The sequence below is a fragment of the Zootoca vivipara genome, chromosome 3, assembly GCF_963506605.1.
Source record: "Zootoca vivipara chromosome 3, rZooViv1.1, whole genome shotgun sequence".
Classification (NCBI taxonomy): domain Eukaryota; kingdom Metazoa; phylum Chordata; class Lepidosauria; order Squamata; family Lacertidae; genus Zootoca; species Zootoca vivipara.
This window is the reverse complement of record NC_083278.1, coordinates 26459533-26482740: the sequence shown is the minus strand read 5'-3', so window position 1 is coordinate 26482740 and position 23208 is coordinate 26459533. Positions and strand designations below refer to the sequence as shown.

The 23208-nt window shown below is 43.8% G+C and overlaps 2 long non-coding RNA genes across 8 annotated transcripts in view; both read left to right on the top strand.

Moving 5' to 3' along the window:
• Nucleotides 1-11218, top strand: part of LOC118082406 (uncharacterized) — a 110919-nt gene extending 99701 nt beyond the window's left edge. For 5 of the 7 annotated variants that reach the window (XR_009557306.1, XR_009557305.1, XR_009557307.1 and 2 more), the window contains 4 exons: nt 2607-2784; nt 4172-4287; nt 6703-7833; nt 8178-11218. This is a non-coding gene — a long non-coding RNA (uncharacterized LOC118082406). The remainder of the gene's footprint in view (nt 1-2606; nt 2785-4171; nt 4288-6702; nt 7834-8177) is intronic. The other 2 variants (XR_009557302.1, XR_009557304.1) reach the window with 2 other exon arrangements.
• Nucleotides 11219-12823: 1605 nt separating this feature from the next.
• The window catches only part of LOC118082410 (uncharacterized), a 46645-nt gene continuing 36260 nt past the window's right edge, over nt 12824-23208 (top strand). The window contains exons 1-4 of the long non-coding RNA XR_009557300.1: nt 12824-13001; nt 14140-18354; nt 22036-22165; nt 22807-22863. This is a non-coding gene — a long non-coding RNA (uncharacterized LOC118082410). The remainder of the gene's footprint in view (nt 13002-14139; nt 18355-22035; nt 22166-22806; nt 22864-23208) is intronic.

The following is a 23208-nucleotide window of genomic DNA, read 5'->3' as shown; positions in this document are numbered from 1 at the left end:
GGTACCCAACAGCCCTTGTAAGGCTGACAGCTCCCAGTCCTAAATAGCTTAGGGCCACATCATACATTTAAAGCACCTCCTCCTGGGAGCTGCAATTTGTTAAGGGGAATTGTAGATGTGTGAGAGGCAGGGCTCCCCCCCCCCAAAGCTGGAATTCATTTCTGGGCACCATTGCCAGTACAGTGCTACCTTGGTTTAAGAACAGCTTAGTTTATGAATAACTTGGATTAAGATAGCTGCAAATCCGGAAGTAGGTGTTTTGGTTTGTGAACTTTGCCTTGGAAGCAGAACATGTTCCGCTTTCTGTTTGTTCAGTGTGTTCCATTTGTAAATTGAGTCCCCCACTGCTATGAGAAAGCATGCCTTGGTTTAAGAACGCTTTGGTTTAAGAACGGACTTCCGGAACGGATTAAGTTCGTAAACCAAGTTACCACTGTATAAGAGAACAAGGGAGGTGTTCATGGTGAGTTCTGGCATCCCTTTTTAATAGCACTGGTGAGAGGTAAACTATAGTTCCCAGGTTTCGTGTGTGTGTGTGTGTGTGTGTGTGTGTGTGTGTGTGTGTGTGTGCTTTACATGTGTACACAGCACAGTGGCTTCCATGATACTCCACATCTCCCATCATTCTTCGTAGCATTTGCATGTCCTGGCAACCAAGGGGAGGACCCCTCCATGGGTATAGCAGAATTCTTGCAGCTGTGCGGGGTCACTGGATGAGGTTAAGCACGGGAGACCCACCCTCAAAGCCAAAGCATGGTGACGGGTGTTGGGGGGTGTCAGAATGTGGACATGAAGTCTTTGAGGAGGAGAGGAAGGAGGTGATTGTTCCTGGCAGTTTGGGTATGGTGCTGTGGTAGATTGTGAGCATTGTAAAGCTGCCCACTGCATGGAACATGGGCTGAATAAGGAGATTGTTTTTTTTTTAAGCACTTCTGTAATCGATAGGGTGTATCTGTTGGAAAGGTCTGCATTGTAAGGGAGAAAGAAATACTGCAGTGAGATCTTCTCGCAGGTGGAAGCCAAGTGTTCAAAGAAAAGGGTCTTTCAGCACCTGCTTTCGTTATCTAACCTTTGCAAGTTGGCATTAACAAGTTCCTGTTTATCCTTCTGCTGCAATCGCCGCTGCTTCTTGAAGGAGCCGACCATGAGAGGGATCATTTATATGCCAGGTTTCCATTAATGGGCAATTGGCCCTAGATTTTATGGCACTGAGTAGCACTTCCTTCTTTAGTCTCTCTTTCTCTCCCCCCCCCCCAATGCATGTTTCTGGGATATATTTCCATGGGAAAGTTGATAAGTATACATAGACTGGGCAAGTTGTTGCTAGAATTATTACTAATTTTTGCACTTTTCACAATACAGTTCTAAGAGAACAAACTGATCTATGAGAAATAAAGAAAAGAAAGAACCCAAAAGAAAGAAGAAACAGAAAAAGAAACTACAAATTCCCCTTTCACCGCTATATCTTAACTTTCATCCCCTGCAGAGGAAGGTGTGTCCCGCAAGCTCTCACCTGAGCTCATCCCTCCCTTCTCACAACCTCTCAGCCTGCGAGATCTCCATAGCTGCCAAGTTCTCCCTTTTTTTTAAAAGGGAAATTCCTTTATGCTGAATAGGCTTCCTCGCGAGAAAAGGGAAAACTTGGCAGCTATGGATCTCCCCTTCACCGTCTCTCACACGGGGTCCTATAACTGTCCTTCCAACTTCATCTGCACACAGTTCTTACCAATATAGCTATTGGTAAGTAAATGTTGTTGTTGTTGTTGTTGTTTCTTCTTCTTTTAAAAAAATCAAGACCACACTGGAATCACGGAAGACCAGTGTTAACTAAATCCCAAGGTGCCGCACAATGCAAACAAGAACACCAGGGACTTTATTTCTCTCGCCTGAGCAGGTTGCTTAGCAATATCCTCGGGTGACATTTTTGCAAGGGGTCATGGGACCTTGGAGCGATGCCAGCAGCAGCGTTGGAAACTTGGCTCGCTAATTACTCCCACTGCCTTCCTCTCCCTTTCCCTCTCCTGCTGCACCCCCATCCCCACCCCATCTCTCTCTCTCTCTCTCTCTCTCTCTCTCTCTCTCTCTCTCTCTCTCTCTCTCTCTCTCTCTCTCTCTCGCCTCACTTCAGGTAGTGAAACCAACATGTTTCAACATGTTCTGGCATGTGAGTTCCTTTTGAGGCCTGCTCTCTCCCCCCTCACGCACAACTCTCTCTCACACACAGAGAGAAAGAACCCATGCAGAATACTACAAATAACAAAAAGCTCTCTCTGTGCTCAGCACCACTGCAGGTGTAGAATGTGTCCCAGCAGCGTGGGTGTGTTGAGATAAGCAAACTCCCACTTTATTATTTTTTTTGGGGGGGGGGGGTGGTTGCTCACACTGAGGCAATTCTTTCTGAGCTGTGCATGCATAGCAGTGACACCTGAAGGTTATGGGAGTGGGAATTTTGGATATGAGTGAAATGGCAACTCAGGACTGACTCAGGGGTGTTTTTCTTTGAAAAGTAGTTTGGAAGAGGGACCAAAAGTTTGTTTGCTTCTTTTCTTTTCTTTTTCTAAAAAAAAATACTCATGAGGTAATCTAATCTCCTCCCTCACCTGCAGGTGCAACAGGGATGGCTCACAATATACAGAAAGGAGGAAATTCCTTGTTGACACAGGTGATCGGTGCTAAGTGGCCAAAATTGATAGAATAATATCAGTGCTCTCCAGCTACCAAGAGCTGCCAAGTTCAACCTACCACAGTGAGCTTGCTTTCTCCAGCTCTGTGTTCCACAGGAAGGTGATTCTGCAGCTTCTTTTCTAGGGGGAGATGATGATGATGATGATGATAGCGATAGCTAATTTCTTACTCCTCGTGAATGCTCTGATCCCTGGATGCAAGGTGCTGCACAGTGCAATGCAATGCAATGCAATGCAATGCAATGCAATGCAATGTGAGAGACAGTGGGCTTGCTAGGTTTGATGGACCATAGGGGGGGCATGGAGAGAGGAGAGGAAGGGGGATTCCCATTGCAAATATCCATATTGGTTTATGGTTTTACTATTTAATGACACGGTCAGGCAGATAGATGCCCTCAGCAGGTCTGTTGGTGGAGATGGATGCTGGATTCACCTGTTCGAGAGTTGGGTTTCTCAGACTCTGGTAGTAAAGAAAACACTCATCACTTCCACAGGTATAATTAGATAAAACAAACAAACTTGTACAGTAGATTGGCCTCTCATCCGGGGCCTTGAGGCAGGTACACCAAGCCATGTGACATGCAGGTAGTGTTACAATCTATTGTTTGTTCTAAATCTCAGCCTCAGGGAACAAGCAATTAAAGATAAACATAGCCCAGGCATAAAATAAAAAGAGCATCCTGGCCAGGCCAGTCAAAAGATCAACCAGGTGCAGAGTGATAAAAAGTCTTTGAATTGTTGCACCCCAGCGAAACAGAACAGGTGATTGGTAATTGTGCTCGCCCTCTCTTTCTTTTCTCCTCCTAGCATTAAGAAACATGAATGTTTGAGGGCATAGTTAGTCTCTCTACAAACTGCTTGTGGGTAAAGTGCTATAGCTCAGTGGTAAATCACATGCCCAGTATATATACCATAGAGCATAGAAGGTCCCAACTTTGATCTCAGGCACCTTGTAAAAGGACCGGGAAGGACTCCTGTCTAAAGTCGTGGAAAGCCACTACCAGTCAGCATGGACCTCAGTACCCTTGGGGCTCAGCAGAAGGTTGAAACAGGTCCTCTACCTGCAGCTTCTAGCTTGCTTCCAGATTCAATCCTACCCACCTTGGCTACCGCTCTCCTTGTAGGTGCTGGGTTAGGAGTGTTGGGGGGAACCCATTTGTTCTATGGCACAGAGCAACTTCTTTGTGCTAAACTGTGGTCCTTAACTAGCCAGCCAAAGCTAGTTGGCAAAGGGATTTGGTTTGGTAAGTTTGCTCTTATATATGTTACCCCAGTAGATACAGGATCCCAAGAATTGGAAGGGACCTAATATACCAGCCAGACCATCCCCAACCCCCAATTCATAACAGTACTGCGCTAGATGATCTAATGGTCTGACTGGGCACAGAGCACTGCTCATCTTGACCCATACATGCCATAAGCATACATAAAATTTAAGGTGGCAGGAGATGCAGCAAGAGTTTAGAAGATGTTGTGGTGTCTTCCAGCAGGTTGTGTTCAGCTAGTTGCTTGAAGGATGGATGGAGGTTGTATTCAGCAGATGTCACACCACCAATAAAGAATGGCTGGACTAGAGCAACTGCCTGGATTTAATTTTTTGAAGGTAGGTTGGGGTGAACATGAGAAAACAGTATATACTGGTCTACATACCCTTTAGTATCCAGTTAGCATCATGGTTGCATGGACCATACCACATCAATAATAGAGGGCTTATCAAAATGAGTCATAATTCAGTCTTCCTTGGGAAAGATGGTTATCGCAAGTTCCCCTTCTCTCCCTCATACTGTCCCTTGAGATTTGAATCGTCAGTTCTATTTTGTGGTTGATGTAAAGGTCCTCTGGGGTTGGTGAGTTATTGTTTACATGGGAGTTTTTCATGATAAATATCACAGAACTTTTTAACAATGAGGCTGTTTTGACAGAACAGTTTATAGTACAATGCTATTTCTCATTGCAGACTGGTCTCCTTCGAGGGGGTGAGGGGCATGCTGGGACATTTATAGGTCCCAACTTTAAGCAGCTACTACAGCAGTTTCTAGGTGCCCTCGCCATGTCCCACAGAACATTAGACCTCAGCATCATAGGAGTTTCCTCAATACTTGTTAGCAACTGTTCACACCAATCAGGCAAGAGAGTCCGTTTCCACAAGCAGAGCTGAAACAGTGTACACCACACATTGCAATGCTCAAGTAGTTCACTGCAATAGTCAATAGTCATTGCACATTGCACATTACACAATTGTGCCTACCCTGTTTCTCATATTTTAAGACATACCCATAAAATAAGCCATAGCAGGATTTTTAAGCATTCAAGGAATATAAGCCATACCCCGAAAATAAGACATAGTGATAGGCGCAGCAGCGATGCCGGCCGTGGCAGGAGGAGGAGGAGGGAAAAAATAAGACATCCCTTGAAAATAAGCCATAGTGTGTTTTTTTGAGGAAAAAATAAATATAAGACATGTCTTATAATATGAGAAACACGGTACATGAGCAAGGCCATGCATTAGTCATGTATGTATGTATGTATGTATGTATGTATGTATGTATGTATGTATGTATGTATAGCTCTGTCAGTACAGCATGAGAGTCTTAATCTCAGGGTCGTGAGTTCAAGCCCCATGTTGGGCAAAAGATTCCTGCATATATATATATCACTCTTCATCATGGTCATTAAGAAGGGTAAATCCAATTTAAAAATTACTATTCTGCAATATTGTCAAAGCCATTTTCTGGATTAGCTACTTCTTGGCATCCTTAACTACTTGCTGGTGTGAATTTATATGTATGGATTAAAATCACAGGTATTAAATAATTTTTTCAGTGGGTGAATGAATGGCCCTGCCCCCCACATTTACTTTGACTGCATGAGCAGGGGAGGAGTGTAAACACGTATGGATCTCAGCAGCCTACTTATGCAAGGAAAAGTTAAATAATAATAATAATAATAATAATAATAATAATACATTTTTATTTATACCCCGCCCTCCCCAGTCAAAAACCGGGCTCAGGGCGGCTGACACCAACAGAATTACAATAAAACATAAAAACAATTAATTAAAATACAGATTAAAATACAGTATTAAAATTTAAAGTGCAGCCTCATTTCAAGTAGGCCATAAATCCAAGCCATGAGGGAGGAAAACACAGGGGTCAGGCTGAGTCTAACCCAAAGGCCAGGCGGAACAGCTCTGTCTTGCAGGCCCTGCGGAAAGATGACAAATCCCGCAGGGCCCTGGTCTCCTGGGAAAGAGCGTTCCACCAGGTTGGGGCCAGTACTGAAAAGGCCCTGGCTCTAGTAGAGGCCAATCTAGCCATCTTATGACTCGGGATCTCCAGAATATTATTATTTGTGGACCTTAAGGTCCTCCGCGGGGCATACCAGGAGAGGCGGTCCCGTAGGTACGAGGGTCCCAAGTCGCAAATCTGTTATTCTCTATATTTATTACTTTGCCAGGCTCAACCTTCATTTGAAATGAACAAGGGATCCGATCCTGTATACATGTAGACATAGAAGCCTTGTAAGAGAAGGAAAAGAATAAGACGACTAATTCAATCCTGCCCCCCCCCCCCATGCATTTGGACCTCCTAGATTTGAAAGTGATTGTTCTTAAAATGTGCAGTCCAGTTGCCTAGGGTATGATTCTGATTTGGAATTCCAAGCTTGTCCTCCAAAATGCTTGCAATTCCACACAAGTTTTTGTTGGTTATTAGTAGAATAATATTCTGTAGCCACCCAGCAAAATCATAATTAACTGCGACAGTGCTTTGCAGAGTTCCACCTAATAATCACTCTTTTGAGTAGGGTTCATCCACTAATTTGTTGACTATATTTTAGTGCTTTGATAATGATATTTTGGCATGTTTCAATTTTCATATAAAGAGAGAGAGAGAGAGAGAGTCATAGGACTGGTTCACATAACATAAACATATACTTTGCTTGATCTCATCACCTGAATTATCACTACTTGATATGTCAAATATTCACACTGGAAAATTTAAACTGTTGTCGTTTGCAGCATACAAAAACAAGGTCCCCCTGGATTAAATGGGAAGCACACACTTGTTACGGTGCTTAGGATCTGCACATGCAAACCATCACTGGGTGCGTGTTTCAACTGGCAATGAACATTCTTGTGAGAACCAGCCGGGAGAGTGGAATATCTGCTACAACCATTTGAAAGCTTAGTCCTGAACACAAAAAAGCCATTTCAAGTAAGCAAACCAAAGTCTTCCCTGCACTTAAAGTTTAGGAAGGCCCTGGGATTCCAATGCTACAACATTGTGGGAAGTTAAAGAACTTCATACTCATCTAAAGTCTGGATTCGCCCAGTGTGGCTGGGGAAACCCAGCCAGATGTGCAGGGTATAAATAAAATCTTCATCCTCATCCATCATCACCATCATCTTCACTTGACCTGTTCCATCCCCACTCACCCAATAATCTTTTACCTGGTCTCCTCTGGTGAATAATATTTGGCTGCCAGGTGACTAGGCAGGCATGCTTCACAATTCTCTCTCCCTACTCCCTGTTTTTTTAAGCACATAAATGACTCATCATATTTGTTCTTCCATGCATTTGCTCTTAATAGACAAAACATAATGTATATTGTTGGGGAGACTTTGGCAAGAAAACATCACTTTCCTTGGTCCTGAATGTCAAGCTCAAACCAAGCATTAAATCTTATAAACAATGATATGACAAAGACATTCCTCCCTCTTGCTGTTTTTATTACAGTATTGTCAGGCTACAATTTATTGTCTGCATTGTTATACAAAGCAAGTATCTCAAAGCAGTTGAATAACAGAAGATCAAACCTATCCATTCTGAAGGAGATCAGCCCTGAGTGCTCACTGGAAGGACAGATCCTGAAGCTGAGGCTCCAATACATTGGCCACCTCATGAGAAGAGAAGACTCCCTGCAAAAGACCCTGATGTTGGGAAAGATTGAGGGCACTAGGAGAAGGGGACGACAGAGGACGAGGTGGTTAGACAGTGTTCTCGAAGCTATGAACATGAGTTTGACCAAACTGTGGGAGGCAGTGGAAGACAGGAGTGCCTGGCGTGATCTGGTCCATGGGGTCACGAAGAGTCGGACACGACTAAACGACTAAACAACAACAAATTTAGGCCTGTATTTCAAAAATTATGTGAGTTAAATTTCAGTGTTAGTTGTTGAGGCATCCACTCCCCCTCCACTTGCCCTGGAATTTGATTAGAAGGAATAAGTTGTATTGTATTGTATTGTATTGTATTGTATTGTGGGGGGTCCCTGAAGCTTATTCCTTGCTTAATTGTCAGTTGTTTCTTAGAAGCAATTGGAACTGGGCTTCACATTTTGTGAGAGCCAAATTCATGGACAGTATATAGGCCCAGCACATAAGAGTCTTATAACTTGAAATACATTGGGCCTCAATATATTTATTGGCCTCTGATATGCATCTCTCCTTTGTTGCTATGCTGATGTATCCCTCCCCCTCCCGTAATTATTTAGAACTTCCCACTACAGAACATCATGTTTCATCTCTCATCAACCAGGATGGCAATAATGGTGACCAAGGAGACAATAGAAATGCTGCTCCTCTGCAGGCAAGTAGAAGTTGAACAACTGCTGAGGTTTTTCTCTATTGCCGCAGTTTTCTCCGTGCCAGGAAAAGTCACGTTGCTTGCTCATGCAAATTAGAAGTGAAAGCGCGAAAGGCACGGAGGTCAACATTAGATGGCGCTGGAGCCAATGACAAGGGGAGCTAACTAATTCTAGTTTTGTCTCGATCTTCCTCTCTGTTGAGTTCTATACAGGCAACAGTGGGAATAAGGAGGATGAAGTTTGTAGGCAGTGACAGGCCCCTAGGTAGTTTGTAAGTAAGAAGGAAGGCAGGTTAGGTAGCTAGCTGAGGACAAATCGGGGTGATAGTACACACCCCTCTGCCTTCATTGACCAACCTCAACTAGTCCCTTGAAATGCTTTCAGGTAATGATTTAAGCCTGCAGGAGCCATGTCAGGAAAAGGCAAGGAGCTGAGCATTATGAGCAGTAGCGTTCATCATTGCAACATGTCCCAGATGAAAATTTGCAGTCTCAGCAGTGTGCTCTCCCTGTCAGAAACAACAATAACAAAGAACAAATTGTGGGGGGTCACGGCCACATGGACAGAGTTCTTCCAGGATTTTCAGAGGACTAATATCTAACTGGACAGAACCTTAAAATAGCAAACTGTCCAGAATAACAGGGGACACCTGGCCAACCTATTTCTAGATCTACCTGGAGATGCCAAACATTGGGCTGACAACATTCTGTATGCAAAGCTCTACTGCTGAGCGATAGAACTGTCCTGAACTTCTTACCAAGTGTGAAGAAATGGAGTTGGTTGGATAGGCCCAGCCCTGCAGAAATCCAAGCATCTACAACAAGGGCATTGGGTCAGCCTGGTAACTGGCCCATCTATCTGCTATTACTTTCCCAGACTAAACCATGGAGCCACTCTTGGAAACTGGCTCCAGGAGTCTAGCACTGCCCCACTGCTGTGTTTTCTGCCCTGCATGCAGATCAACAGTTTGCCAGCAATTTGCAAAATTAAAGTTAGAACAAACAGTTTGTTCAGGTGGAGCCATTAAATCTGCTGCTGTTGCAGGTCTCAAAACTACTGGAAGTAGTGAAAACTGGAAGGAGATTTGGAATAGATCGCCCAATAAACTGGTGTATTTATTTACATTGGCATGGTTTTCTGCTGTAGGGAACCCTGTTCCAAGAGGTGTTAGTCTGGGCATGGTCAGCCCTGGCATAGAGTTTACATAAAATGAAGATTCGGGAGATTACTGGGCACAAGAACAGGCTTCAGGAACATTATAAATGTTAAAGCACTTAAGAATGTTAAGCCAGCAAGATTGCCGTTTGCTCTGAGCATTCTAAACACCTCTTTGGAAAAGAGAATTTGGCATTTGTTCTGGAACGGCCAAGACAGTGTCTCATTGTCCTCAGGGACTGGGCTGTGAGATGGCCGGCAGCCACTGATGATACGTTTGGCAGAGACCTCTATAGTTTTGAGAGACCAATTGTTTTGCTAGGACCCAGCATTGCCACTGTTCAAGCTGTGAACCAAACTACGTGAAGACAGAAATCCCATGTTAACCCCAGAAGCTCAGCCATCATGGCTAAACTGTTCCACTTGCCCCCTTTGTCTGTCTTCTGCTGGCATTGAATGCGGTGCACACTTAGCAGAGCCTCTTTCCAACATGATTCATTGGAGGGGGTCTCTCGCACACCCCAGTTCCTTGCACAACTGCTTCACATACTGCTGGAATAATTATACCTGTACTGGTTCAATATGTTCGAGAGTACACAATGGCATATCTCCTCTCAGAGACTGTTCTTAATTTATTTATTTTTTAAATGTTCCCTGTGGTTCCATGTAAATTGACTACGAAGGTTTGAGAGCTGAAGCTGGTTTGTGCCTAGTGTATTTTGCAAGATCAGGTCCAATACTAATAAGAATCAGTTATTCAGAGACTTAAAACAACCTTTCTGCTGATAAATGATGATACCCAACCTGCAAATATATTCCAGGAACCTAGCTATTAATGATAAATTAATGTGTGCTATCAAGGTAAGACAGGGAATACGGAGAAGAAATGATTTTGAGGAGATATGGAAGGTTTGCAGAAATTGTATTGTTAAAACGGAAAGGGGGTCAAACCATCGCAAGAGGTGTTGACATTTTGGGAAGTTGAATAGTCACAATAGAGTGGTCTTGGGGAAGGGGGTGCATGTTTTTATTTATTATTATTGCTTTGTTTATTTTTTTAAAATAAAATATTTCGGGAAATCTTAGCAAGAGGTCATTGAGTCCACATTGCCACAGTGAAGGGGAACAAACGTAAAAAAAAAGGTAACTGCTACATAAAGGTTCCCAGTTTTGAACATTTCTCTCCCATTTGTCAGCTGAGAAAAAAAACTAAAAAAAAGTGGGGGTACTTAAGGTACAGTATGGTAATTAAAAACCAATACAGACATTGTTGAACTCCAATTCCCATGTGCCCTAACCACTGGCCTTGCTGGCTGGGGTTGATGGGAATGTGAATGAGCATCATCTTGAGGACCAGTTTTTTCAACACTGGCTAAAAGTTGCCAAGAAGAACATCAGTGGCACTGCAAGGTTAGCATCACTGGATAGTGCATCCCAGAGATGGGATGCCACCACTGAAAAGGCCCCGTCTTGGGTCACTACTTGCATCATCTTTGACGCCAGAGGTATCTGAGGAAGATTTCCTAACATCTGGGCAGGGGGGCAAATTAGAAGTCAGCAGTCCTTAAGGTATGTACCGTGTTTCTCATATTTTAAGGCATCCCTACAAAATAAAGCATGGCAGGATTTTCCTGAGGTGGAAAAATATAAGGCATACCTCGAAAATAAGCCGTACCGGGTGGTGGAAGAAGGTCTGTGGCAAAGAAGGGTTGCTGCTGCCGCGTTAACCCCCGAGACCTGGCTGCAGCCTCAGCGCGCAGCGCGTGCAGCCCCAGAACCCGGCTGTAGCCTTTGCGCACCACGCGCGGACACCCGGGACCTGGCTGTAGCCTCAGCGCACAGCCCCAGGACCCGGCTGCAGCCTCAGCGCGCGGACACCCGGGACCCGGCTGCAGCCCCAGGACCCAGCTGCAGCCTTTGCCTGCTGCGCACGCAGCCCCAGGACCCGGCTGCAGCTTCTGCCTGCCGCGCGCGCAGCCCCAGGACCCGGCTGCAGCCTTTGCCTGCCGCGCGCGAAGACCCGGTGGGAGCAGGTCTGTGGTCTGTACAGATACCGGTACCGGTACTTCATTAAAAAATAAGACATCCCTTGAAAATAAGCCATGCTGTGTTTTTTTCAGGAAAAAATTAATATAAGACGTGTCTTATAATATGAGAAACACGGTACCAGAAGAACATGTGTGTGCCTAAACATTACATTGCAAGATAAGATCCCAATGCACCCTGATAACGTAGGGTTTTTATCTCTGCCTTGTAAAGGTAAAGGGACCCCTGACCATTAGGTCCAGTAGTGACCGACTCTGGGGTTGCGGCGCTCATCTCGCGTTATTGGCAGAGGGAGCCGGCGTACAGCTTCCAGGTCATGTGGCCAGCATGACAAAGCCGCTTCTGGTGAACCAGAGCAGCGCACAGAAACACCGTTTACCTTCCCGCTGCAGCGGTACCTATTTATCTACTTGCACTTTGATGTGCTTTCGAACTGCTAGGTTGGCAGCAACTGCTCTGCCTTGTACATGTTGCAATTTTACTCCGGGCTACCTATGCGTGTTGTAATATAGGTGAGGAGCCTTTGTCATAAACAATCTAGCCCATCTAGTCACAGAGACCGGCCAGGTGCCTGTGGGACTCCTGCAAAGTCAGGCATTAGCAGAACAGCACTCTGCGCATCTGCCGTTCCCAGCAGCTGGCATTCAGAAGCACAATGCCTCCAATGCTGCAGGTGGATCATGCCCATCATGGCTAGTAGCCCTTGATAGCCTTGTCCTCAAAGAATTTGTCTACTCCTCTTTTAAAGCCATCCGATCTGCTGGCCAACACTGCATCCTCTGGGAGCAATTTCCATAGCTTAACTATGGGCTCTGATGTTGCCAGCCCATGCCTTGTCCTTGTTAGTAGGTCAATGGTCAGGTAAGTCTTCTAATAAGAAAAATAAAAATCTGCTCGGGGAAAAAAACACACTGAGAGAAATCAATGCTAGTGGATCAACATGTTTAGAAACGTAGGCTGGGACCGAAAATCTCTTTCCACCCCCAGTTTCTTAAATATAGTTTCCCCTCTGAAAATGGAGGCTGCTTTTCTGCTGGGGAATAAGTATTTCGGGTGGGGGTTGCTGCTTCCCTTTTGGGATCTTCCTGGGATGTGTAGCCAGCAGTAGAAAGAGTTGCTGGCTACCAGCTGTAGAAAGAGCCACACACCATTACAAGCAGTGTGCAGCTTTTTTTAACATCAGAAAATCTGAAGGGCAAAGGAAACGGAAAAACTATGGCCACTCCATTAGGTTAAGCATGATAAGTAATAACCTTCTTCCATGATTTTTTTTGGCAGGGTTTCACTTGATCTGTGCCCTCCCACCCACCCACTGAATGGTTGTTTGTTTGTTTTTAAAGATATTTTCCAAAATTGCAGTGACACCAGACTAAACACTTATCATTGTGGCTGAAGGCATTGCCTGTAACTGGGAAGGAGAAAATGACTGTCAACTGACCAGGGAAAAAAAAGACGACCTGGTCTGCTCCTGTGCCTTTACAAGCATCTTGGCATGATGTAGCGGATGTGTTTTCCATGGCATGGAATACGGTAAGTTTTTATTGCCTGCTAATTCCTGAGATGAAGCTGCTGTTGAAAGAACAGCAGGGTCTGGCGAAAGAGTTGGCAACCCTAAAGAAAACCCTTTGTTTTTACTCCGCATATGGAGCAGGTCACTAATATCAAAAGAGCTTTTAACTTGAAAGGCGCTTAGTTTGGCTGCCCTTGCTTTGGAGTATAGGCGAGCCCGAGAGTGACTTGAAGGTTTTCCCACAGTAAATACATTATAGGCGGGTTTCATAGGCTACTGAGACCTTTATACTTCCACCTGCACATTATGGCTCTAATAAACACATTATCAGGTCATGAAAATGATGGCAAACATGTGACTGGAGGATCTGATAAGGCAGAAGCAAAGATTAGCAGGTCCTCATCTCTCTTCCCCCTCCCTCTCCCTTCTCATGGAAAAAAAAGCTGCAAGAGATTCCCTTATTTAAAACAATTGCAGCATGTGGATTTACTGCACTTAAATCATTACTGACAATTAGCACGTGTCAGAAGGTTGCAGCTGGCTCCAATTACAGGTAAGATTTTAGAGATTTGAACTTAATTGTATGCATGATGGTAGGAGGCGGGGGGGGGCACATGCCAGAATAAATGGGATCACACCTCTTTGAAATGGCAATGTTATCACCTTTATCATTTTCACTTGACTTTTGTCCTTCAGGAGGGGGAGGAAATGGAGAACTCAAGTCTCAGCACCATTTCCCACCCCCTCCTTCCCCAGTTAAGGGAGTGTAAAGCAACACCTATCCAGGCACTATAAAAGAATGAGAGTTTCTTATCAATAATAATTTGGAGCCTACCTGCTTCCTGTTGCCCCCTTTGCCTGAGGGCTTCTGATAAGCACAAACGACATGATGGCAAAACTTTGGCCAACTTCACAACAGGCACTGAAGTGTTGTTTAGGAATCAGAACTAAGGCCTCTCCTCACATATGGATGCCTCCCAGCCCCACTCTACCTGGTTTCAAGTTTCACCATTTTTGCCAAGTCGAGTGCAAAAAAAAAAATTAAAATGGCCATGATCCAAAATGGAAGCCAATGATTGCTTGACGTTCTATCGATTGGGTGTGTGTGTGTTCTTGTTTGATAAAAAATAATGCCGCTTTCTCTTTCCCTTGCTTCAGTTTGGTTCTCATGAGAACACGAGAAGAGCCCTGTTGGAGTGGTCCAACAAGTCCATCAAGATCAACCTCCTCTCTCCCATGGCGGTCAGTCAGCTGCTTCTCCAGGAAACCCACAGGAAGGATATAAAGACCATAGCCCTCTGTGGCAACTGGTATTCAGAGAAGCATGTTGCTCCTTCTGATCCTGCACGTAGCATATAACTCTTATGTTGAGTTCACCCAGTTGCCTTTTAAAGCTTCCTAAATTGGGGGCCATCAACACACCTTGTGGCAGTGGATTCCAAAGTTTAAATATACAGGGAGGAATTCAATATCACATGCTTGTTCCATAAGGGCAAGCATTTCGACTTGACAGATAGACCCTCTCCTTCCCTATGCACTATCCTGAGGGTTCTCCTGAACCCCTCTCTGAACTAACTGGGGTGGCATGGAGAGAGAGGAGAAGGGCGAAAGCCCACCACACAATCAGAATCCCACCTTTTGCCTGCTCTTAATCTGCCAATGTGCACCTCCAAGGAATGGTCCCCAATCCAGCATGATGCTAGGGTTGATAGTACTGAAAATCAAGGAGAGGTCCAGAAAATCAACAGCTACACTCTCACTTGAGCAATAACTGTCCAACAGGGCAGCCAAAGTTGCTTCAGTCCCCAATCCGCATCCGATTCAAGATTGGTAGTGGCCTGGGTCAGTAGTGAGGTACCTGTAGCCTGGGGATCATTGGTCTTGCTGGCAGGGGCAGTTGAATATTGCAGTCTAACAACATCTGGAGGGACACATGTTCCCTGTCACTGGTCTAGGCAATCTGTTTCATCTTGGAATTGAGCAGACAGGCATCTTCTGCTCAAGTACCATGCTCCTCAAAAGGATATTTGTCACCGACTGTTAAGGTCCAGAAAGAGTTTCTTCTTCATCATGAACACTTCCCTCAATGTGACTGGGACCATGTTCTTCTTCAAGAAGGCTGATCGCCGAAGAATTGATGCTTTTGAATTATGGTGCTGGAGGAGACTCTTGAGAGTCCCATGGACTTCAAGAAGAGCAAACCTATCCATTCTTAAGGAAATCAGCCCTGAGTGCTCACTGGAAGGACAGATCCTGAAGCTGAGGCTCCAATACATTGGCCACCTCATGAGAAGAGAAGACTCCCTAGAAAAGGCCCTGATGTTGGGAACGATTGAGGGCACAAGGAGAAGGGGACGACAGAGGACGAGGTGGTTAGACAGTGTTCTCGAAGCTATGAACATGAGTCTGACTAAACTGCGGGAGGCAGTGGAAGACAGGAGTGCCTGGCGTGTTCTGGTCCATGGGGTCACGAAGAGTCGGACACGACTAAACGACTAAACAACAACAACCCTCCCAAGAAGACATAATAAGGCAGAATGGGTAGACGTGGAGCAAATAATGTTAACCCAAACACCATTGCATGCATGAACAAGATGGTTGGTCGGCTAGCTTGGGGGTATTATGATTCTTTTAGTATTAGAATTTAGCTACTATTATTTTACAGTTCAGTCAGGTATTCAACAAAGTGGCTGTCAAAGACAGTTTTGATATCCTTTATAGACATCAAGGATTTAGCAAATTCTGTGAGCCAGTGAGGGCTTGCAACCAATTCACACATTTATTTTTGAGGTAGTTATGTTCTCACATGTGGGGACTTTTTACGGCCTCATTTTTACATGTTGAGCAGCTTGTGTGCGGGAGCCCTATCCTAATTTGGGGGCAGGGAAGAGAGGAAAAGTACAAAACCAGGGAAAATGTTTGAAAATGAGTCCTTTGTTTTTTCAGCCACCTCATGCTAACGGTTCTTCATGTGAAAATTAGGTGTCAGACTTGTACCACAAGAACTTTCCCCCCTCAGATATTAGCGTGCAAATTTGGCAATATAGCAGAGAATTATAATGGGGCAGAAACTATTGGTGTGAAAAAATTGTTGTAAGTATTACTGTAATAAGTGCAAAATGCTTAGAGCTTCTCAGTCGAAACAGAATTAAGTGCAAAGCTTGATAATTCCTTCTTATTTAAAAGTGTTATGAATGCTTCTTACAGTCTTCCTTTCTCTTCCCAAGTAAGGCACAATATAATGAATATATTTGCTCACTGTGTATACAAAATGGCCCTCCTCATTAGAGATGGGGGGCGCTTTCGATTTGGTTTGCATTTTAACTTGCTCTTCAACACAACAACGCACAAAGCGAATGTTTCAAAATTCACACTTTCCCAAATTTCGTGATGCAGTTTGCCGATCGCAATGTGTGTACAAAAATGCACCTGTTAGGACAAACTGTGCAGAAAAATTAGGAAAATAACATTACAAAAATATTGGGGAAAATTTATTGCAAAATGTGTACTGATATGCTGGTGAATTTTTGTGAGGATTTTTTTTAAAAAAATCACAAACTGATATGCAAACTGGATTTAAGATTGAAAAACCCCCTGAAGCTAACAGATTCATTCATCCCTATAGTTAACTAATTATGGATCAGTTAAAAATGTAAAGACAGGCATGTTCGTGTGCCTCAGAGATTATAGGCCCACAGCACTTGGTCAGAAACAATTTTGTGCTACCTTTCTGCCTTTGTGGGTGTTGTCTCCTTGTCCAATATGATTTGTATGATTGCAGGTTTGGGACTGAAGCAACCTTGGCTGCCCTGCTGGGCAATTTGCCTACATCACAAACTAACAGGGTACATTGGATGGATGGGAAGAAAGGTGGGGCCACAATGGCAGGCCCACCCCAACCTTTGTGTAAATTCTGCATAGGGCCCATGTGCACATAACACTCTGTGTTTAGGCTCTGAATGGAAGTCTGGATCAATGCCCAGAGGTTAGGAGGGGGGAACTATAGCTGTGATCCTGTTCCTCCTTCCACGAATTCAACACTGCCTGTTAATTTTCTGAACATGATTTCTGTGGCTACACGTGGCGGTGTGAGTTCTCAGAAAAGAATGCTCCACAAGATTGTGGAGCCAAAAAGTGGTTGGTCACTGTTACCACCTGAACTGGGTCTAATTAAACATTTCCAACATTTCTAAATAAAAACCCCTTTCCTCTTTAACTGTGAGTCCTTGTAAACATGAAGGTTCTCAGAGTTGTGATAGGCATCATTTTGATTTCATAGGAGTCCTCCTTTATTTACCTAGCCTGCTCTCAGCATTTCCTCTCCCTCCGCTTGGGAAAGCTTTAACAGAGCTCTTTGCTCCCACACTGCCACAGAGATTTGTTTCAGAAACCTTTGAAAGAGATTTTTAAAGACCCTTGTCATGGGAACAGCTGTCAGCCCACACAGCTGACTTTTAATATTTGAAGCTTTTTTAAAATGTTTAATTTGCTTCTACAGGTTTTGAGCCGATTTTATTGTTGCTGAGTTAAAAAAAAAAATCTGTTGTTTTAATTAACCCCTGCCACCCAAGCAACTGAAAAGCACACCAGCATCTCGTGATGTTTCTCAAGCCTGAGCTTCAGAAATGAGTATATTTGTATGGCCTGAGCCCATAAACCGAGTCACACAAGCATTTATTTATGCATTTGATCGCATTTATAGATCGCACCTCACAAAATACCTCACAGCAATTTCACAGCGAAAATATCAACAAAAAGAACAATTAAAAAAACAATCCCATATGTGAATACAATTTCAACAATTCCATGTGGGTGAAAAATTAAAAGCCACTTCATATGTAAAACCTATTCCAAATCCAATAGAGACACAGGTGGGGATAAAGATTTCTACTTAAAAGGCTTGTTGAAAAAGGAGAAATCTTTCAATGGGTGCTGAACAGGTGACAGAGATGGAGCCTGTCTGGGATGGGATGGGATGGGGAGGAGTTCTGAAGGGTAGATGCTATTTCAAGTGGTGTTTGTTATAAAGCAGGATGATAAAGCAGGTTATAATGTAAGATGAAGAACTTTATTTAAACAAACTTGCATTCGTCTCTTTCCCTGCTGTTTGCACTGTTTGTGCGGAGTCATTTCTGGGTAGCTATTCCCTTAATCTGTGCCTTCCCTTGGTGGTCACTAAATTTCTATCTCTGACTGTTGTCCTCATTCTTCTACATAGTTCCACATAAATACAGGAGCCAGGTTCAGTTCCTAACATCTCCCATTAAGAAGGAATGGGAACGATATCTCTGTGTTATCCCAGCAAGTGGCCACCATCCAAAGAAAACAATGCTCAACTCCATGTAAAGCATTTCAATAGGTCAATAATGTTGGGTGAGTGAATAATTTAATGACTTCCAAAGGTCTGATAGTTAATGGTATAGGGGTGGGCGGGTGGGAGGACAACCCACTAGTTCTGCTCCAATCTTGTTACCAAGTAGGGAGGCTTCAGGAATTTGATCTTTGCGAATTTCAGCCTGAACTTAAAAATAATAACGGGCGCAGATTAATGCAGAAATGGGATGAGCTTAGGACAGAGCACATGTGAAAATAGTGTGGACTAGAAATAGATTGATTTGCTCCTATTACAGGCACCAGACTGCTGATGCGAACTACTTTCACTTCCGTAGGTCCACACAAGCATAAGCGTAGAGAACAAAAACAAACAAACAAACCCCCAAAACCAACAACAACAGCTGTCACTTGAAATATGACGTTCCCTAAAATAATGCAAAGTAGAATAAAGCCTAATTCACATGTGGAGCATTTTGGGCTGTCGTTACTCTGCAACCAGGACTTCTGCAATTTCATTACTTTGGCTTCACCGGCCCAGGCGGAATGACAAGGAGCTAGATTCATTGAGCATGGATCATTGGTCTTTCCCTTGGTGTTTCTCTCCTTACAGTGTGCCAGGGCTATCTATCTACTGGATTTTGAAGACCTGGGTGCACATCAATATCCATTGGCTTTCCCCACTTTTACCCATCCTTGTGAGCCTGTGGGGCAGATTAGGCTGAGAGATAATGCTTGCTTCCATTGACTATCATGGCTGAACAGGATCTTGATTTCAAGTCTTCTACTGGCTTACTCCCTGCCTAGTAACCTGTAAGAGTAGTGGGGGTGCTCTCCGCAAGAAATGGTGCTGATCACTCAAAGCTATACATATTTCAGTCTTTAATCACATATGTACAAAGCAGCAGACATCGTTCAGCCATCTGTACTGTCGGACTCAGATCCAGGAAGTAACTTTTGCCGGCTTTTTCTCCAACATAAAAGCTTAGGCAGCCCTAATCTCCACCTCTGTGTTTTACATTTCCACTCCCGCCTCTCCCTTGCTGATGGGACCTGTGTAATCTCCCCCTCTGTTCCCGAGCTGAGGCTCCTGTTCAGCACCCCCAAGCCCTTTCACTCCCTGGCTACTTCCTGCCACCCCTCCCCTTCTCCTACTGCTATTTCCTGTCCTTATTCTCCCAGCCATCCCTGCCCTGCCTCCTCCTCCTCCTCCCTCTCTACCCTCAAGGTCTTGCTGGGCAGTGCCTTGACATAACCACACATTAGGACCCCATCTGCACTATACATTTAAAGTGTGATCGCACCACTTTAAACCACCATTACTTCACCTAAAGAGTCCTGTGAACCACTGCTGTTAAGCAGGGTTTTTTTTCCAGCTGGAACTCACTGGAACTTTGTTCCAGCACCTCTCAAGTGGGCACCATTGCCATTATAAGAGAACAAGGGGAGGTGTTCATGGTGAATTCTGGCACCTCTTTTTCTAGAAAAATGGAACTGCTGTTAAGTATGCCAGGAGTTGTTAGGAGACCCCCTATTTTCATCACAGAGCTACAAGTCCAGGATGGTTTAATGATCACCACTCTTTCCAGGAAATTCTTGGCCATTGTACCTCTGTGAGGACAATAGGAGTGTTTTTTTAAACAACTCTCAGCACCGTTAACAAGCCACAGTTCTCAGAATTGTTTTTTTGGGGGGGAAGCCATGGTTGTATAAAGCAGCATGATACCGCATTATAGTGCAGATGGGGTTTAGGTATTGTTGTCTTGTAACACACACACAAGAAACCGTGCAAATACATCTTATTTCTTTACAAAGGAATGAAAGGGAACTCCTTATGCTAGGAACAGCATGTTTCAATACACTTGAGCATGCCAGTAAAAATGGCACCCTCCTCTTCTCTTTCATAATATCTAGTTATTAATGTCTCCATCATGATGAGGCCTTTCTCTGATCCTGCCAGCAGCATGCAGAACAGAGGTGTGTTAGGACATGGGTACATTTTACTACTACCTATGAAGGGGTGAGGGAACCTGTCAAACAGCTGCTAATTTTCACTTGTGGCGCTGTGTATATTGCAAAGTGTGTGTGTATTTCAGCAGAGCAATTTGGAACGCCAGAGCCCCAAACTGAGCGGGGTTCTAAATTTTCCTAGATGGCTCTGTATCTGACTGCTGCGCAGCTGTTAACTCTGCACAGAGCATCTTGTGCCAGATCTTGCAGAAGGCACCTCGGCAATCAGAGGAATTATTTAACTCAATTATTTTTATTAATTTATTGTATGAAATCCTTCAGAGCGAATCCTCTTTGATGTGCGATATCCTAATCACACCCGCAGGGCATTGCGAAGTGCAAAGCGTGTGTGAGTGTCTTTAATTCCTCAGTGGTATGATAATATCTTTTTTACTAGTGTAAATAAATCAATTATTTAAGTCAAATACTTTGATCACTGGGAACTGCCAGCGAATGTCTGCGGCTCTGCAGTTTACGGTGGGCAATTCTTGCCTGTAACAACTACCGTTGCAGTGCTTGTAGCTCTTCATTTCAATCTACTCTTAAAAATGAGATTAGAAGTCATTCACCACTGTACATACTTATCTTGGGCCTGGTGTGGGCACAGCGTACCTTAGCCAAGTGGAATAAAAGGGTGCTTTCATCTGTCACAGGGTTAAAGATGTGCCACTCTTCTGTCTCATTAACTAATTGCTATTGTACAGAGAACGCATACAATGATTTCTCCCAACACACTGTGAACCTGGTTCAAACACTCTGCATCACGATAACAATTATTTGCCCATATGGGTAAAAGGGTATTTTGGGTCTCTTGGGACGCAAGGTAAATTAGCATTTTATATCATATTAATGAAGTGTTAATTGTTTCTCACAACGTCCGTGTGTATGCGTGTGAGAAAATTGAATGCGTTCCTATTGACATTGTCGCAGAACAGCCATATATTACCTTGCGGCACTTTCTGATGAGTTCATCGAGAAAGTGAAATATTACTAATTGTGAAGTGTAATTAGCCGTTCATCTAGCAGAGACCTTATTTTAAAGTGAAGCTGTAATTTTTAGTCAGAAAAATATGCTTCAAAAAGCCTTTTTCTTAAAAGTGTAGTACAGTAAATATACAATCAGCATGTGAATACCAGCACACAAAGGGCTTTGAAGATGATTTGGTAACTTCAATCATTTAGGACTCACATAACCCCATTTTAAAACCCCTGCATTTGTTGCCAGTTTATTCCTGGGGCTGATTCAAGGAGCTCATATCGGTGTTTTAAGCCATAAATATCTTAAGGCCCCAAATATATGAAAGATCATCTTCATTCCCACCAACCTTCTGGAGGATACCTTGCTGGATTAAAACATACAATATTTTATCCCCACACTGTCAAAAGTTCAAAATAAAATATTTGGCAAAAGTCTCCTCTATTAGTCACAGATAGGATTGCATGCCCTGTGCATGGTACAGTGAGTTCTGGAGAGGAGTTGAAGAGAACGAGGAAGCTTTCTGATAAAAACAAAAGGGGAAGATTTCTCCTTTCCTCACAAGCCATGCACTTCCTCTGTTACGGGATCCTCTCTACATTCCAGTCACCGCTTGTGGGCCTTTATGTAAGACGTGGGGGTGAATAAATGTAAGAAAGCAAGTTTCATTTTCGCAGTTGAAAGTAGACCAGCCGATACCATAAGCTGTTCTAACATACAGGTGTTCTTCTTTGTAGGTTCTGTTCAATTCCATGTATGGGAATGTGGCTGTGCAGACCACAGGTAAAATCTTCTACAAATCTCTGGAAGATTAGGATCAATGGCCTCTCCTATCTCTCCTGTACACAGCAGCATCCCACACATAAGGTGAGGAGACACAGCCAGCTGGAAGGGACCTCTCCCAATAAAAGTCCCGTGAGAGCCACTTACGCCTTCATAAAATCATTGTCCTTTGGACTCTTCCCCTCTCCATTTTGTGTCAACTTTCCAATAGGCGCAACAGCAAGTGCTATTTGTTTTTAAATCTCCTACTGTTGTAGGAACGAAGTTCACGAATTTCATCTGTTAGTCCTTTAAGAAATAAATGAGGATGAGGACCTTCAGCCATTGCGCCTCCCATGCTTGGGAGAAGGCCGAGTTGTCAAATGACACAGGCCTGCTGGAATTGGAAGCTGTGCTCCTGCTTTCTCTAGCAATTAATGCTACACACATTAAGGGAAATCTAGCCAGTGCTCCTCTCCTTTTTACAACAAAGCCTGCAAACATGGCATTATGGGCCAGAAGGCTTATTACTGGACAGTTTCTATAAAAGTAGCAAACTACCATAACTGAATGCCTTTGGTTTTTTTTTTAAAGAATCCTTATAATCTTCTGAAAATATATTGGAAAAAACACTTGGACCAAGGTTTCTGTATGAAGAATGGTGAAACAAAACCTTACTGTACATTCAGCTATGTGCTAGTCTTCCTTAAAGCATTATCTCCACTTTTGGTACCTCTGTTTCACAGCATGGTGGTGGACCATAGAGGATATGCCCTTCGACAGAAAGGAACTCTTTAATGAAGGTATGATAATCTTGAGACGTTGAGGGAGGACAAATCCCAATTTTGCTCCTTTGGTCTCTCTGGATGTTCTTACCGTTATTGACGGCACTCCTTGGATTTTCCTTCTGAAGTGCTGTTGATCCAGCCATGCCCAAGCTGTCTCTTTGTCGCATCAAAAGCATCACCTCTCAGCCTCCAAGATGCTTTTCCCCCTCAACAAAACAATAACAGAGAAGCATCGCTGCTGCATTCATTTTCCATTCTCAATACAGGTTGCTTCCCCCCTTCTTCCTTGAAATATCCTCCAGCACATTTCTGCCATGTAAAAAGTCACTTGCTTTGGAAGCCCCCTAGACAATCAAGAAA